Source organism: Ornithorhynchus anatinus, chromosome 3, assembly GCF_004115215.2.
Source record: "Ornithorhynchus anatinus isolate Pmale09 chromosome 3, mOrnAna1.pri.v4, whole genome shotgun sequence".
Taxonomy (NCBI): domain Eukaryota; kingdom Metazoa; phylum Chordata; class Mammalia; order Monotremata; family Ornithorhynchidae; genus Ornithorhynchus; species Ornithorhynchus anatinus.
In genome coordinates, this window is record NC_041730.1 from 44872203 (window position 1) to 44887820 (window position 15618).

A 15618-nucleotide genomic window follows, 5' to 3' on the forward strand; every position below is an offset into this window, starting at 1 on the left:
GAAGATGGCTACGTAATTGTTTTATCAGCATTCTAACATTTGCTAATGTATAAAATATAGCTTTATATTTCACCCTAGAATATGCTTTAGGTAGGTAAAACGTCACTGCCCAGGAGAAGAAAAGTTCTGAAACCAATGCAATGATGAGATAGTTTTGCTTTGGCTTTTCTTTGGAAAACCATGGTTTCCTGATCTCTAAGGTTGAGATTCAGAATCTTCTGATTAGGACTTGAGAGTATCATAAAGTGCTTTCTGTTTCTTGGGAATTAAAAAGAATCTGAAAACAAGAAGAGATGTGTATTGGCCTAAAATAGTTTGCTCTCCTATGCTTTTAAATGCCAACTAAAAACATAGCTTTCTTTATATGAGTTTGATTCTCTAATTGCAAGATTCAATTGGAAACACACATCTAAGTTTAGGATGCATTTATCTTTTTTTTTTAACAGTCCATGGATTATTGCTGATTTATTACATTAAGCATAATACTTCAAGATAAAAACCTGAATATATTCATGGTTTTGAAAGAATAGCACAGTTTACAAAATTGTTTGAATATCTTAAATACTTTCTTGGAGATATGTTGATCTCATTAATGACAAGAGAACACTTGAAATTGAAGATCAAAATATCAACTCATGGTTTTGAAATAAAATCATGCTTTATAAAGCAAATAATATGGAGGATTAAAATTTTTGTTTGAGAGAAATTAGGTAACTCTTTTTCATTCTTGAGCGCTCTGCTGGCAGAACCTTTTAAAAAAGTTGTAAATGTTGACACCAACAACTGAAATTTGGGCCCTCTGGTCATTTTTTACAGGTGCGTGGCACATATAGATGGGATACAATAACTAGTATCACTATTCCATTATGTCTGTATGGAAAAAACTTGATAATTACTCCTGTCCTTATCTTAGTATGGATGGATTCAGTTAATAGGGTGATGTAATCACAGAGAGAGAGGAAAAGAGAATTGTGGAATCTAGACAGTGTAGAAAGACAATCAGGACAGTTCTGATTTTTTAAATATTTTTTTGGGGGGGGATTTCAGCTATACTGCCCAAACTCTCCAGATTATAGCTTAAATTGTTGTTCCATTTGGGCTGTAAAGGCCTGTCTGTGTCTAGTCTTTTCACTTGGAAGTCTTTATGTTTTTTTGTTAAATAAAATGTTTTAAGTGGTTGATTTGATCATTTATTTGTTATAGCAGGCTATTTTCTCATTTCTGGAATGCTCTGAATATGCCAAGTGTATTGTGAAATGTTAGAATTTAGTAAAAAAAACCCAACCTAATAGATTAATTGTTTCTGCCTATATCAACTGACTTCACACAAGGCTGCTTAATCCTCTGGCCAGAGTCTGCATGTTTCTATATATAAATGGAATACAAAATATAATTAAGCCTAGTAATTATAAATAAACAGCAACTTGTCAGGTATAAAATATGTTTATAGTTGTTTGTGAGTGTATTCATTTTATTTATAGGTCTTAATACTTTGTAGTGAAAATTGCTTTTTCTAGCCATAAAAATTAGCATCGATCCATGAATGCAGTGCCTAGCAGAAACCAAGATGGGCCTAATGAGAATCAGTAAGTGAAGCTAATCAGAAATGTAATAAACTCTGTCTCTTCATTTCTATTCTTCATTTTCTTTGTTTTCCATGGGAGGATAGTCTGAGGGGAACGTTTTGAAAATAATGCTGACAGTGCTGCCTGATTTCTTATCTATCTAGTGTCGAGATCATTGGAGACTAGGCTTTTTTTACAATTTGGCATAGAAGAATCATCATCAATGGCACTTACTGAGTTCTCCCTTTGTACAGAGCACTGTGCTAAGGTCTTGGGAGAGTACACTACAACAGAAGGATTAGGTTAAAGTCATGAGGACCAGTTTTTGGGCATTTTTTTCCTGTAACATTGCATTCTAGGGCATACCTCCTGCATATCCAGGGATATAGGCACTCAGTTCAAGTCTCCATGTCTCCCTGAGAGCTCCCCACAGCTTTTCAGGGAGGGTTGGAGTCAACCGTAGCTAGTATCCCCCACCTTTTGGAGCTGGAAAGGGAAGGAAGTGGTCCTGAAACCCCAGCAAGAGGACAATCCAGGCTCTATCTCCGTTTTCATCTTCACCAGGTACCCATTTGTCCCATGGCATTCCAAGAGAAAAAGTGCCCTTGTGACTCACCTCTGCCCAGACAGTCTCTGCCGCTTCCACTTGTCGCCGCTGTGGCTGTCACTACTGCTCGCCACCTCTTAATTGGTTGAGGAGAGGAAGGCTGTGGCTTTTGTAAATACAGATAGGATAAATATTTTGGGCCAAATGGTGTTTTTGAAAAGTATTTGCAACAAGACCTCACTCTATTCAGTAAAGTGGTGATTGTTCGTCTGTCTCTTCGGTCTGTTTTTTGAATGCTTTATATCCTTTATATTTTCTGTGCAACATGAATTGTCAGCATTAGTAATGACTTGTATATAGGTCTCCTGGTGGTTTGGGGTGAAAGGAAATGTAATAGTGAAAAGAATGCTAAATTGTTCCCTTGACTGATGGATTTGGAGCCAGAAGATCTGGGTTTGAATCCTGTCACTGACTAAATTATCTTAGATGAACAAATTTATATCTTAGTTTCCCCAAATGTGAAAGAGGGATAATGAATATCTCTCCTGCTCAGCTCAGAATAATTTCATTGTGGGAAAGAAACAATTTATTTGAAGAAGAATGTTATAAATCCTACTCTAGGAGTATTTTATTTTTCAGCCTCAGAATGGACTCAGGATTGGCTGAAAATATGATTTTTAGACTCCCCTACAAAATATTCTCAGTGTTTTATCCTGAATTATTGATAGCCTGGGGCCTGAGTAGTAATATATTTGTGGATGTGGTAGGTTTTTGATTTTCTTCCTATATTCATCCAGCTCACTAAAAGGAATGCTTAAAGATTTATGGTTAGAATTATGCAAAAGATCATATCTGACTTCTTTTTTTAAATTTCACTTTTTGTTAAAATTTGTGAATTTTAGTGCTTCTTTCCATATAAAAAAGGAAAAACACTTCTTTGTAAATAGAAGTGACTTGTTCCTTCCTTCCAAAAGATAAGCTGTTGCATTTCCAGTGCTTAGAACAGTGATTGGTACATAGTAAGTGCTTAACAATACCATTATCATCATCACTTTTTGAGCAGCAGTAATCATATTAGTGAAAAGTCATATTGAATAAGGTATTCGATATGGCATAAGGTAGCAGCCCACTGATAGGGATCATCTTTAGCTCTAGAACTAATGTCCACCCATTGACTTAAAGGACAAAGATGGTATCTAATAGGCACCCTTATTCATTACCTTGTGACATCAGCATAGCTAGCCCGAGCATGCTTCCATTCTGGACTGTGATTTATGGTGGGGAGGGCTTCATCATTAGTAAAGCATGGTGAACCTAACCAGCACTCACTTTTCCTGCTGTTAATTATCACTGTGCTGCATGGTCCACATAACCATTCTGAAGGAGACAGAAGACCAAATAGAGAATGCCCGCATTTCTCCAAATGAGATACGGTAGTTATTTTTAATGGTCCATATTAATCTTCCTAAATGACCATAAATTATTATGTATGAACAGACAGGCATTACACTTACAAAATGCATCTTCAGAGCCAAATGCTGCCCATATATTTCCAGCTACAATTCCTGTTAAATTTGGAACAAAATTTGGTCCGCTTTCTTTTGTTCTTCAAGACTGAGCCACTCTAATCATACATGCTGAAGCTTGAGCTCTCTCAGTTCCTTGGAAAAGCCAACTTCCAAGGAAACAATTCTCCTCATATCTGCTGGGGAAATCTATCCTATGAAATTAGGTTCTCTCAATCTATGTAGGAATTTCAGTGACATTCATGAGACTGATCTTACAACTCACATTGGGAAAAAAAATCCTCTAGAATGGGACCTGATTGGAATTTCTGGTCTGAATTCTACCTTAAAATCTCTATTGAAACATTTGATTAGATTTTCTTTTAAAGAGACAGGTTCCAGCCATTCTATCCCTTTTATTCCCCTTTCTCTGCCTTAGGTTGTGCTGAAATTCTCAGAACCTGTACTACACCGTGCACTAAATATCCATTCCCTCAGAAAACTCACTCTCACACATCTCTTCTTTGCTCTCCTCCCTTTCTCAACTTGTTCTTCCTATACTGCTGGAAATATTACTGCTTCTATTCTTCCTTTTAGGGGATATTTGAAAATATTTTCGGTCAAATGATTAGTACCAGTGTAATAGCTATATGGTCAGTGGTATTTTCATATTGTCATATTGGTTCTATCTACATAGTAAGTTGGAAGTGCAAATGCTCTCCAGCAAGAAGTATTAGGCAACTAGTTCTGATGTGGGAACAACTGCTTTTTTATTATAGTTCAAAATAACTAAATTGAGGTTCTAAATCACTCTCACCACAGTCTTAACTTTATGGAATTGCAGTCCTAAACAACTCTGCTCATTCATCCTTCCAAGTGACAGACGTCTCTTTAAATAGGTTACATTCATAGGCGAGAAGAGCTCTGTGATTTTTTTTCTAGTGAATTTAGATGGAAAGTTAGTGATATTTAAAAGTGCATCCATAACCAGGAGAATGAATAGCAAGAATGCAACCATGCACCTTCTGTGTTGAATGGAACATTGGTGTGTTCCTAATGCAGCATTATCCCATATGGTGTTCATGTGAGACTTCAGCTTGGTGTAAATCCCTAAACATTAATCCAACTGCACGTTAGTTACTTTAATATCTATACTTTTAGGCACCTGTGAAAATAAAAATAATTTTCTTTTAGCCTTCTACTCCACATGGAGAAAGTTTAATTTTCACAATTTTCTTGTGATTTCCCGTTATGGTAATGCAAATGTAGTCAGTATAGCTCACCAAGATATTTCATTTGTGGGAACTCTTGAATGTGGTGCCTCAATCAGCAGCATTTTTGAGCACTTACTGAGTGCAAGGCACTGTACTAAGCACAGGGGTGGGTAGAACAGTAGCAAGACACATGTTCCCTGACTCAAGGAACTTCATTCCAATGAAGAGAGGCAAAAACTGATGGACAGTGAAAACTGGAGGATGAACAAGTATAAAGAAGGAAGGAGTATAATAACACCAGCATGAAACATCTGGATGACTGAATATACAATTGAATGTGCAGATATATGAATAAACTATAAATATGAATGTACAAGTGCTGAGGATAAGATTAAAGAACCCAGATACTAATGATGAGTTTAGGTCTGATGAGATTGGGATGTGTGAATTAATAAGGGAAGGCTTCCTGGGGGAGGTGGGATTTTAGGGAGGCTTTAAGATGGGAAGATCTGGGGCCTGGCAGATCTCAGGGAAAAGGGAGTTCCAGAAAGAGGGACTAGTGTGAGCTAGAGTCTGGGGAGTCAGATAGTAGAACTTGGGTTGGGGGATGTGAGTGAGCTAGGGATTAGCGGTTAATACATAAGAGGGAAAGAGTTGGTGAAGAGCCAGGGCTGTCATTTTCAAGAGTTTATTCCTCATGTGTCAGGACTGTGAGATTTGGTGATGGCCTACCATTTACCAGCTGATTTCATATGTGGAAACTATATCCCAGAATTCCAAAGCTGTCCAAACAGCTACAGTGTGTTGCTTATCTTGACATATCCCTGTACAGTTCCAGTTTAAATATGAGAACATGATGTGTCAAGGGGAACAGTCTTAAATAGCTACCTTTCAGCCTTAAATCTAGTTACCAGGGACCTCACTTGCCATGACGGAATAGCTAAGGAGGCCATTTGTGACTTAAAAAACACAGTTTGGCTACTGTTGTTATCCACCGGTGTTTTCCAACCTATTCTTGGCTGGGGATACACCCGACAGATTAGAAGCAGATTGTACACCCACCGCCAATTTGACTCCACCAGATGAGGCTTAACCTCTTTTTTGTTAGTGCATCTTTTATTGAATAATAACAGTGATAATAATAATAGTATTTATTAAGCACTTACTATATGCCAGGCATTGTTCTAAGTGTTGGTGTAGATACAAGGTAATCAGGTTGGACTCAGTCCCTGTCCCACATGGAGCTTGCAATCTTAATCCCCATTTTCCAGTTGAGGTAACTGGGGCCCAAAGAAGTGAAGTCACTTGCTCAAGGCCACTCACAGCAGACAAGTGGCAGAGTTAGGATTCAAACCCAGGATCTTCTGACTCCCAGGCCCGTGCTCTATCCACTAGGCCATGCTACTTCTCTTGATAGGTACAAGCAATATACCATCAAGAGAGGAAGTCCCCCCCATCCTTCCCTCTTTTAAATTTAGTTGTACCTCAACATTACTGAGGGACATCAGGGATTTACTGTGTCATACCATCATCTTGTAGCATGTTATTCAAAACCACTGCTTTAACCTGGCATGCATCCGTGTTTTTGCAAACATACAATTTAGAATAGGTTGAACATAAACAATACATTAGCAACTCTACAAAACACAAAAATGCTATTAGGAAGTAAGGCATCATCTGTGGTGTCTGCGTTTCTAAAGGTAGTGCTTAAGAATAAGATCTGTTATTTTGATAGCCACAAAACATTATTTAATAGTGAGTTCTTTAGACAAAATTCCCAACATGAGTTTAGAGCTGTTGTTTTTTTAAACTCTTCCCCTTAAAGTTGCTGTTTAACAAAAAGAAAGAAAGCTTAAGCAAGTAGGGAGGGGAGAATAATTGTTTTAAAAGACAATGAGGCACTGTCTCAAATGATACCAGCTCTCACCCTCTACTTGTTCTCCCTCCTCTCCCACTGCAAGCCAACTCACAGACTCCATTCAACTAATGCCAACCATGCCTTACTCTCACTTCACTCATCATCAACCCATTACTCCTGCCCTCCATCCTGCCTGGAACTCCCTTAACTTTCACATCTGGCAGACCACTGCTCTCCCATCTTCAAAGTCATTAAAATCACATCTCCTCCAGGAAACTTTCCATAACTAATCTCTCATCTCCCCACCCTATTTTCCCTTCTCTTCCACCACCTATGCACTTGTACCCCCAAACCCTAAGCATTTAAGTACTTAACCCCCTTTTTCCCCTCCTTAGCACATATACACATACGTTTATACTCAATTGCTTTCCCCAGCTATAATTCATTTTAATGTTTGTCTCCCTACTATGATTGTAAACTCCTAGAGAGCAAGGAATGGGTCTAATAATTCTTTTGCACCCTCCCAAGGATTTAGCACAGTGTTCTTCACAAAACACTCATTAAACACTATTGATTGATTAGAAACAAACTTCTGCCTGCAGCAGCAAACCAATTAGTTTGACCTTTGGCAGCTAGGAGAGGATTTGGATTTCATTCCCAGGATCAAAGATATAAATGCATTCCAATATTACCAACACATGCAACAGTCCCAATATTTCAACAACTGGGAAAACATACTGCAGTAGGTTTTTCTTTAGTGGAATGTGTCTTCCTTCTGGCAGTAGTGGGGAAGAGATTTATTAATTATGTTTTTTGTTAAACCCTTACTAAATGTCAAGCATTGCTCTACAGTTAGTGGCACTTGTTTGAACCCAGGGCTCAGATGGAGATGGAACCTCCAAAGTAATTTGCCCTAACAGCACCTTCTCATTTAACAGCTCTGTGCCTCAGTTTTCTCATCTATAAAATGGGGATTTTAAAAACCACACTCTGTGCAGCTTCTCACCGATAAACCTCTAGTGGTTGCCCATCCAACTCAGCCCACACACTTCACTCCTCTAACATCAACCTACTTACTGAACCTCCATCCCCTCTCTCTTGCACCATTAACCCTTTGCTCTCATATTCTCCTTCTTGCCTGGCATTCCCTTTCCCTTCATGTCTGATGGAATACCACTCTGCCCATTTTTAAATTCCTATTAAAATCATGTCTCTTCTAAGAAGCCTTCCTTCCCTAACTCATCTCTCATTTCCCCACTCTGCTCTCTCTCCCTACTGTGACTTCTGTAACCTCTGCAATTTATATTTGTACCTGCTAAGCACTTGGATACCTGCTAAACACTTGGGAGAAGTAACATGGCTTAGTGGATAGAGTACGGGCCTGGGAGCCAGAAGGTCCTGGGTTCTAATCCTGCCTCCAGTGTGATCTTGGCAAGTCACTTCACTTCTCAGTGCCTCAGTTAACTCATCTGTAAAATGGGGATTGAGACCAGGAGCCCGATGTGGGGCTGGAACTGTGTCCAACTCAATTTGCTTCTATCCACCCCAGTGGATACAGTGCCTGGCACATAGTAAGTGCTTAACAAATATCATCATCATCATTATTATCATTATTATTATCCACCCCACCACAACCCCCAAAGCAATTATGTGCTTAGCATACTTATACTCTGCTACTTCATGAGAAGCAATGTGGCATAGTGAATAGAAAACAGGCAAGGGAGTCAGAAGGTCATGGGTTCTAATCCTGGCTCTGCTACTTGTCTGCTGTGTGACATTGGGTAAGCCACTTCACTTCTCTGTTCTCAGTTACCTCATCTGTAAAATGGGGATTAAGAGTGTGAACCCCACAGGGGACAGGAACTGTGTCCAACCTGATTAACATGTATTTTTCCCAGGCCTAGAACAGTGCATGGCACATAGTAAGTGCTTAACAAGCACCATAATTATTAATTATCATTATCATTACTTCCCCTTTCTGGGGCTCATACATAAGCTCTGCTTCTTCCACTCAGCCAATTATACTTTCCCCATTCCCCTACCTGTAGTTTTATTTTAATGCCTGTCTCCCTCACTATACCATAGGCTCTTTGTAGGCAGAAGTTGTGTCTACCAATTCTATTGAATTTTTTTTCTCCCAAGTGCTTAGTACAGTTTTCTGCACACAGAAACATTTGATAAATATCATTGATTGCTTAATTGATTTCATTCTTTTATTTTTCCATATATGTCCATCAGCCACCCTTCTCTGCCATAGTCTTAGATGGTGAGTTTCTTTAGGGCCAGAGACTGTATCCAATTTTCAGGGTTATTTTTTGGATTAGGCTGAGGAGAGGCTGATATTCCAGATCTACATTATGCAAAAACCCAATGGGAAGGGGAATTCAACAGGAGAGCTGAAGCTTCTAGAGGGAGGGCTGAGGACCTGCAATTTTGGAGGTTGTACAGCATTCATAGTTCCTCATTTTAGGGGAACATCAGTGACGGACCAGATCTAAAAGTGAGAATGAATGAGAGTTAGCTCAAGACTATCCTGAGCCCTACCTCGCTTCTCTGCATCTTTCCATTCCACTCGCTTGCTGTGCCCTAATTCCAATGTTTTCTCTACAGATCTCTTCAGTCTCCCTCCTCTCTCTATATTATGGGGAATAAGTCCCTGAGCCAGGTGGAAAAGGGTAGGACACTTCTCTTGTTCTTGCAATGGGTTGATTGCAGACAACTTTTGCATCTCACCAGTAGCAGTCACCACACAAGGAACGAGCAATTCTGACCAAAGCACATTTAAATTCATTTTCTGAACCTCTCCTTCTGATCCCTTTAGAGAACGGTCCAGATTGGGTTGTTGTGAAAGGAACAGAAGTTCAGGGATTCACAATAGGGTTTGAGACTCTAAGTTCCTTGTGGTCAAAGAATGTTTCTACCAACTCTGTTGTCAATCAGTCAGTAAATCGTATTTATTGAGTTCTTACTGTATGCAGAGCATTGTACTAAGCACATGGGAGAGTGCACTATAACAGAAAACAGACACATTCCCTGCCCACAGTGAACTTTCAGTCTAGGGGGGAGATAGACATTAATATGAATAAATTAGTTATACCTTACTCTGCCACGCAATTAGTACACTGTTCTTCACACAGTAAGTGCTCAAAAATATGATTGATTGATTGATTGATTGTTAGGACAGAGAGATTTGATTCCCCCTCTGTGTTTGTAGAGGGAAGGAGGTCAGGAAGGGATCACTTAGCTTGGGCAAATCTCAGGAAAGCAAATAACCTTCTAGTTGTTGGCTATGTATACTTAATTGAAAACAAGGGACTATCTAAAAAGAGAGAGATGAGGCTGAGACACCACAAGGAGATGAGTTGCTCTTAAGCAGAGATAAATAAATGACTTTAGAGGCACCTTTCATTTAAACCTAAGAGAAAGCAAAATGAATAGTCCTTCCCTGTCTGGATCCTCCCACCCCCCCTGGTCCCGATGAAATGTTTGTCCAAATAGCAGCAAACCTTTTGGCCTCATTATTCACAATTAAACTCCTAAATAATATCTGGGAAAAACACTGTGGCCTAGTGGAAAGTGCTCGAGTCTGGGAGTCAAAGGACTTGGGTTCCAATCCCAGCTCTTTCAGTTGTCTGCTGTGTGACCTTGGCAAGTCACCTAACTCCTCTGTGCTCAGTAACCTCACCTATAAAATGGGAATTAAGAATGAGAGCCTTATGTGGGACAGAGACTGTGTCCAACTCAAATATCTTTTATCTACCCCAGTGCTTAGTAGAGTGACTGGCACATAGTAAGTACTTAGCAAATGCAATTTAAAAAAATTGCTTACATTAGATAGAGGAGAAACTAAACCCTAAGGAAAATACAAAATGAAAACAGTCTCCCATAGTCTGACTCCCAGGTCTGTGCTCTTTCTCCTAAGGTGCAATTTGTCCCAAATCCTGCAGCCATTCTGAGATGACCCAATTTGGGCTTCCTAGTCTATGGAACTGAATTAATCAACCAATCAGTGATATTTATTGAGTGCTTACTATGTGACCTGTACTAAGGGCTTGGGAGAGCATAATACAAAAAACATGCTGACACTTTCCCACCCAGCAATGAGCTTACAGTCTAAGGGCAAGATAGACAGTAATGTGAATTAAATAAGTAATTTATAATATATAATTTGAAGATATGTACGTAAGTGCTGCAGGGTTGGGAAATGTCCATAGGTCTCAGATCCCACTGCAGAGATGATGCAGAAGCGAAAGCGAGCCAGGGAAAAGAGGGCTTAATTGGGAAAGTCCTCTTGGAGGAGATGTAAACTGAATAATGCTTTGAAGGTGGAGGGAGTGGTGGTTTGGTGTATACAGAGGGGGAGGGAATTCCAGGCTGGGGGAGGATGTGGGAAAGGGGTCGTCGGTGAAATAAATAAGATTGGAGCACAAAAAGACATCAGGGCATGGAGAACAGTAGGAAATGGAAAGCCACAGTCTTTGGTTCATTCTGTGGGAGAGTGGTTTGGCTTTATATATGAAGGCAGAGGACCAGGGCACTAAGGAGGAAGATTACAAAGAGTAGATCATTGGGCAGGATCAGCAGGAGTTAACAAAGAAAGTAACTCACTTAGCCCAAGAAAATAACTCATGGTCTGGGCACTCCAAGAAGGACTGGGTTTGGTGGGTTATGGAAAGAAGGACGGAAGGTTAAAAGTGGTGGCCAGGAAAGTATAGTGGAAGCAAGTAGAACTTGAGAGAGGGAAAATATACAGAAATGTGGTTTATGCTTCAGAGTCAGGAGATAATTATAAAAAATGTAGTCAAGGTTATTACTGTGTGATCTAATATGTCAAGCTATGTAAGCAATTGACCAGTCAGTCGGTGGTATTTAATTGAATACTTACTGTCTCCAGACAAGTGTATTATAATAATAATGTTGGTATTTGTTAAGCACTTACTTTGTGCAGAGCACTGTTCTAAGCGCTGGGGTAGATATAGGGTAATCAGGTTGTCCCACTTGAGGCTCACAGTTAATCCCCATTTTCCAGATGAGGTAACAGAGAAGTTAAGTGACTTGCCCACGATTCCACAGCTGACAAGTCGCAGAGCAGGATTCGAACCCGTGACTGGGTTCTTTCCATGAGGGGCTTGGGCGAGCATAGTACAATAGTATATACAATAATCCCTTCTCTCAAGGAGTTTATAAACCAGAAGGGGGCGACAGACAATAAAATAAATTACGTGAAGGGGTAGCAATGGAGTAATAGGACATGTGCTTTGGGGCTGGGGGTCCCTGAGTAGCTAAGTGTTTGTGGGGGAGGTGAACTCAAATGCACCGGTGGTTCAGTAAAGAGGAAATATTGAGTGGGATGATGAGCTGTTAATCAGAGAAGTCTTCCCGGAGGAGATGCAATTTTAAGAAGGCTTTGAAGATGGGGAGAACAGTGTTCTGTCTCATAAGGAAAGAGGGGGAGCAGGAGCGTTCCAAGCAGGAGAAGGGCTTGAGCAAGGTATCTACAGCTAAAGATGAGAGTAAATCATACTCTGCCCACAATAAGCGCTTAATACAATTGAATGAATGAATGAATCACAATAAGTAGGCTGGTATTAGAGGAAAACAGTGTATAAACTGGGTTCTAGAGGGAGAGGAGTGAGGACAATTAGTAGGAAGAGAGCTGATTGAGTGTTTAAATCTGATGGTGAGGAGTTTCTGTTTGATGCAGATATGGGTGAACAACCATTAGATGGTTTGAGGGGAGGGGAGGTATTTAATAAGCAGATCACTCACTTAGTTGGTGTTGTTGAGGTACCTGGACAGCAAAGAAAGATGAGATTTGGAGATGGTCTCAGGGATGGACACAAAAGGACAAAGGGGATTTGAGATTTGGGAAGGCCCAAATGGACAAGAGGTTTTGAAGTATGGCCAAATATCCTAGTGACGGGGGGCGGGGGCATAGGGGTGATCAGGAGCTCCTAGGAATTTCTGAGATCAGAAATGGCAAGGAGAGGGGAAGGAGAAGGACTTACTATTTCTCATCAAACTGTAATAGATGTATTACCTCCAACCACCTAAGACCTGTGAAGGGTGAAATTAAGTGATGGGATCAAAAGAAGAGAAATTCCAAGTGAGGCTGGGATTATAGCCTTGCAGGGAAGAGGGAGATGGAGGGGATGATATGTAAGTGGTTGGGGGGGAGGGTGTGGGAAAGGGGTCGTCAGTGAAATAAGATTGGGGCACAAAAAGACATCAGGGCACGGAGAACAGTAGGAAATGGAAATCCACAGTCTTTGGTTCTTTCTGTCGGAGAGTGGTTTGGCTTTATACGTGAAGGCAGAGGACCAGGACACTGAGGAAGAAGATTAGGGAATTTAGATCATTGGGTGGGATCAGCAGGAGTTAACAAGGAATGTAACTCACTTAGCCCAAGCAAATAACTCATGACCTGGGCACTCCGGGTTTGGTGGGTCACAGGGGGCATGTCCTCTATTTCAGCCTCAGTTGTCCACAAGAAGATGAATTGGAAGGAGATAAGGGATATGATCTGGAGAGTCTGGATCACATGAGGGAGAGAGAGAAATAGAGAGAATCAATGATACTTTAAAAAGACATTAAGAGGGAGAGAAACATACCTATAATAGGAAAGATAGTTGGGGTTGCACCACATGGAAACACTAAAGCCCCAGTCCCTCCATTGGTTGTCTATGTCCTTGGCCTACAGTTCATCTGTTTTCTCTAATTCTTCCTGTTCCCAGCCTCTAAAACCCAGGTATAACATGCAAATGCAAATGAATTGATTTCCTGACTTCCAGCACCAAAGAGCCTGGGCTTCAGAGTCAGAGGTCATGAGTTCGACTTCCGGCTCTGCCACTTGTCAGCTGTGTGACTGTGGGCAAGTCACTTAACTTCTCTGTGCCTCAGTTACCTCATCTGTAAAATGGGGATTAACTGTGAGCCTCACGTGGGACAACATGATTACCCTGTATCTACCCCAGCGCTTAGAACAGTGCTCTGCACATAGTAAGCGCTTAACAAATACCACCATTATTATTATTATTATTAGACAGTCCCCCAAATCTCCAACCCCTCCTGCTCGAAAGCCCCTGAATTTTCCTATTCCTTATTCCTTGCTATCCCTCATAATAATTATGGCATTTGTTAAGTACTTGCTACTATGTGCCAAGCACTCTACTTAGCTCTGGGGTAGAGAAGCAGCATGGCCTAGCGGAAACAGCACGGATGTGGGAGTGAGAAGTCGTGGGTTCTAATCCCGCCTCTGCTGTTTGTCATCTGTGTGACTTTGGTCAAGTCACTTAACTTCTCTGTGCCTCAGTTGCCTCATCTGTAAAAGGGGGATTAAGACAGCCCCATTTGGGACAACCTAATTAGTTTGTATCTACCCCAGTGCTTGGCACATAGTAAGCGCTTAACAAATACCAGCATTATGATTATTATTATTATAAAAGATAATCAAAGTTGCTGTCCCACATGGGGCTCACAGTCTAATTAGGAGGGAAAACAAGTAACGAATCCTCATTTTACAGATGAGGAAACTGAAGCACAGATAAGTAAAGTGACTCATTCAAGGTCACACAGCCTTCTGACTCCCAGGTCCTCTGATCTAGGTCCCCTGATGCCCAGGCCCATGTTCTTCCCACTAGGCAACACAGCTTATCTTGTGTCCTCTTGTTCTCCCTCCTGCTTAGACTTTGAGTCCCAGGTGGGAAAGAGACTCTGTTGACCTGATTAACTTTTATTTACCCCAACGTTTAGAGCAGTGCTTAACACATAGTAAGCACTTAACAAATACCGTAATTACAGGTAATGCAATAATAGTAGTCCGAACCAGCCTTCTCATCTCCTAGTCCCCAATTCAATTTCCACTTACATGTTCCTCATATTCCTCTAGTCCCTCACCCCCAGGACCCCAATCACCTTACTGTTCTGATTCCTCAGTTTTCTGTCTCATTCAACTCATTCATTCCATCATATTTATTGAGCCCTTACTGTGTGCAGAGCACTGTACTAAGCACTTGGAAAGTACAGTTGGGCAACAAATAGAGAGGATCTCTCAGCCACCAAACCCTGACTCTCCATCAGCGAAGGTCCTGCTACTCCAGCTGCAGATTAAGCAACCATGTAAAGGACAGAGAGAGATAAGGTAAGGGCCACTTGGAGATCATGTGGTTTCTCCTGCTGATTTCATTTGCCCAACACCAGAAATATCTCCCAGAAGCCTGCTCCTGTCTATCTGCTCCAACATATAGTCCCAATTTGTTTAGTGCAGTGCTCTGCACACAGTAAGTGCTCAATAAATATCACTGTTGATTGTCCCTGAATGTCCCCATCTTGATCACCCTATCAACCTCCTTAATGATCTCTCTGCCTCCTGTTTCTCTCCATTCCAATCCATATTTCATTCTGCTGCCCAGATCATTTTTCTACAGAAATGTTCAATCCTTGTTTTCCCACTCCTCAAGAACCTCCAGGGTTGCTCATCCACCTCACATCAAACACAAACTCCTTACCATTGGCTTTAAAGCACTCAATCACCTTACCCCTCCCACTTTGCCTTGCTACTCTCCTACTGCAACCCAGCCCATGCAATTTGCTCCTCCAATGCCAACCTACTCACTGTACCTCGATCTCATCTATCTCACCACCAAACTGGGTTTTTTTTAATGGTATTTGTTAAGACTTAGTATGTGCCAGGCGCTGTTCTAAATGCTGGGGTAGACACAAGGTAATCAGGCTGGACAGAGTCCCCGTTCCACATGGGGCTTAAAATCTTAATCCTCAATTTACAGATGAAGTAAATGAGGCACAGAGAAGTGAAGTGAGTTGTGCAAGGTTCCACAGTAGACAGGTGGCAGAGCTGGGATTAGAAACCAGATCCTACTGACTTTCAGGCTTGTGCTCTACCTACTAGGCGACACTGACGTCTCGCTCA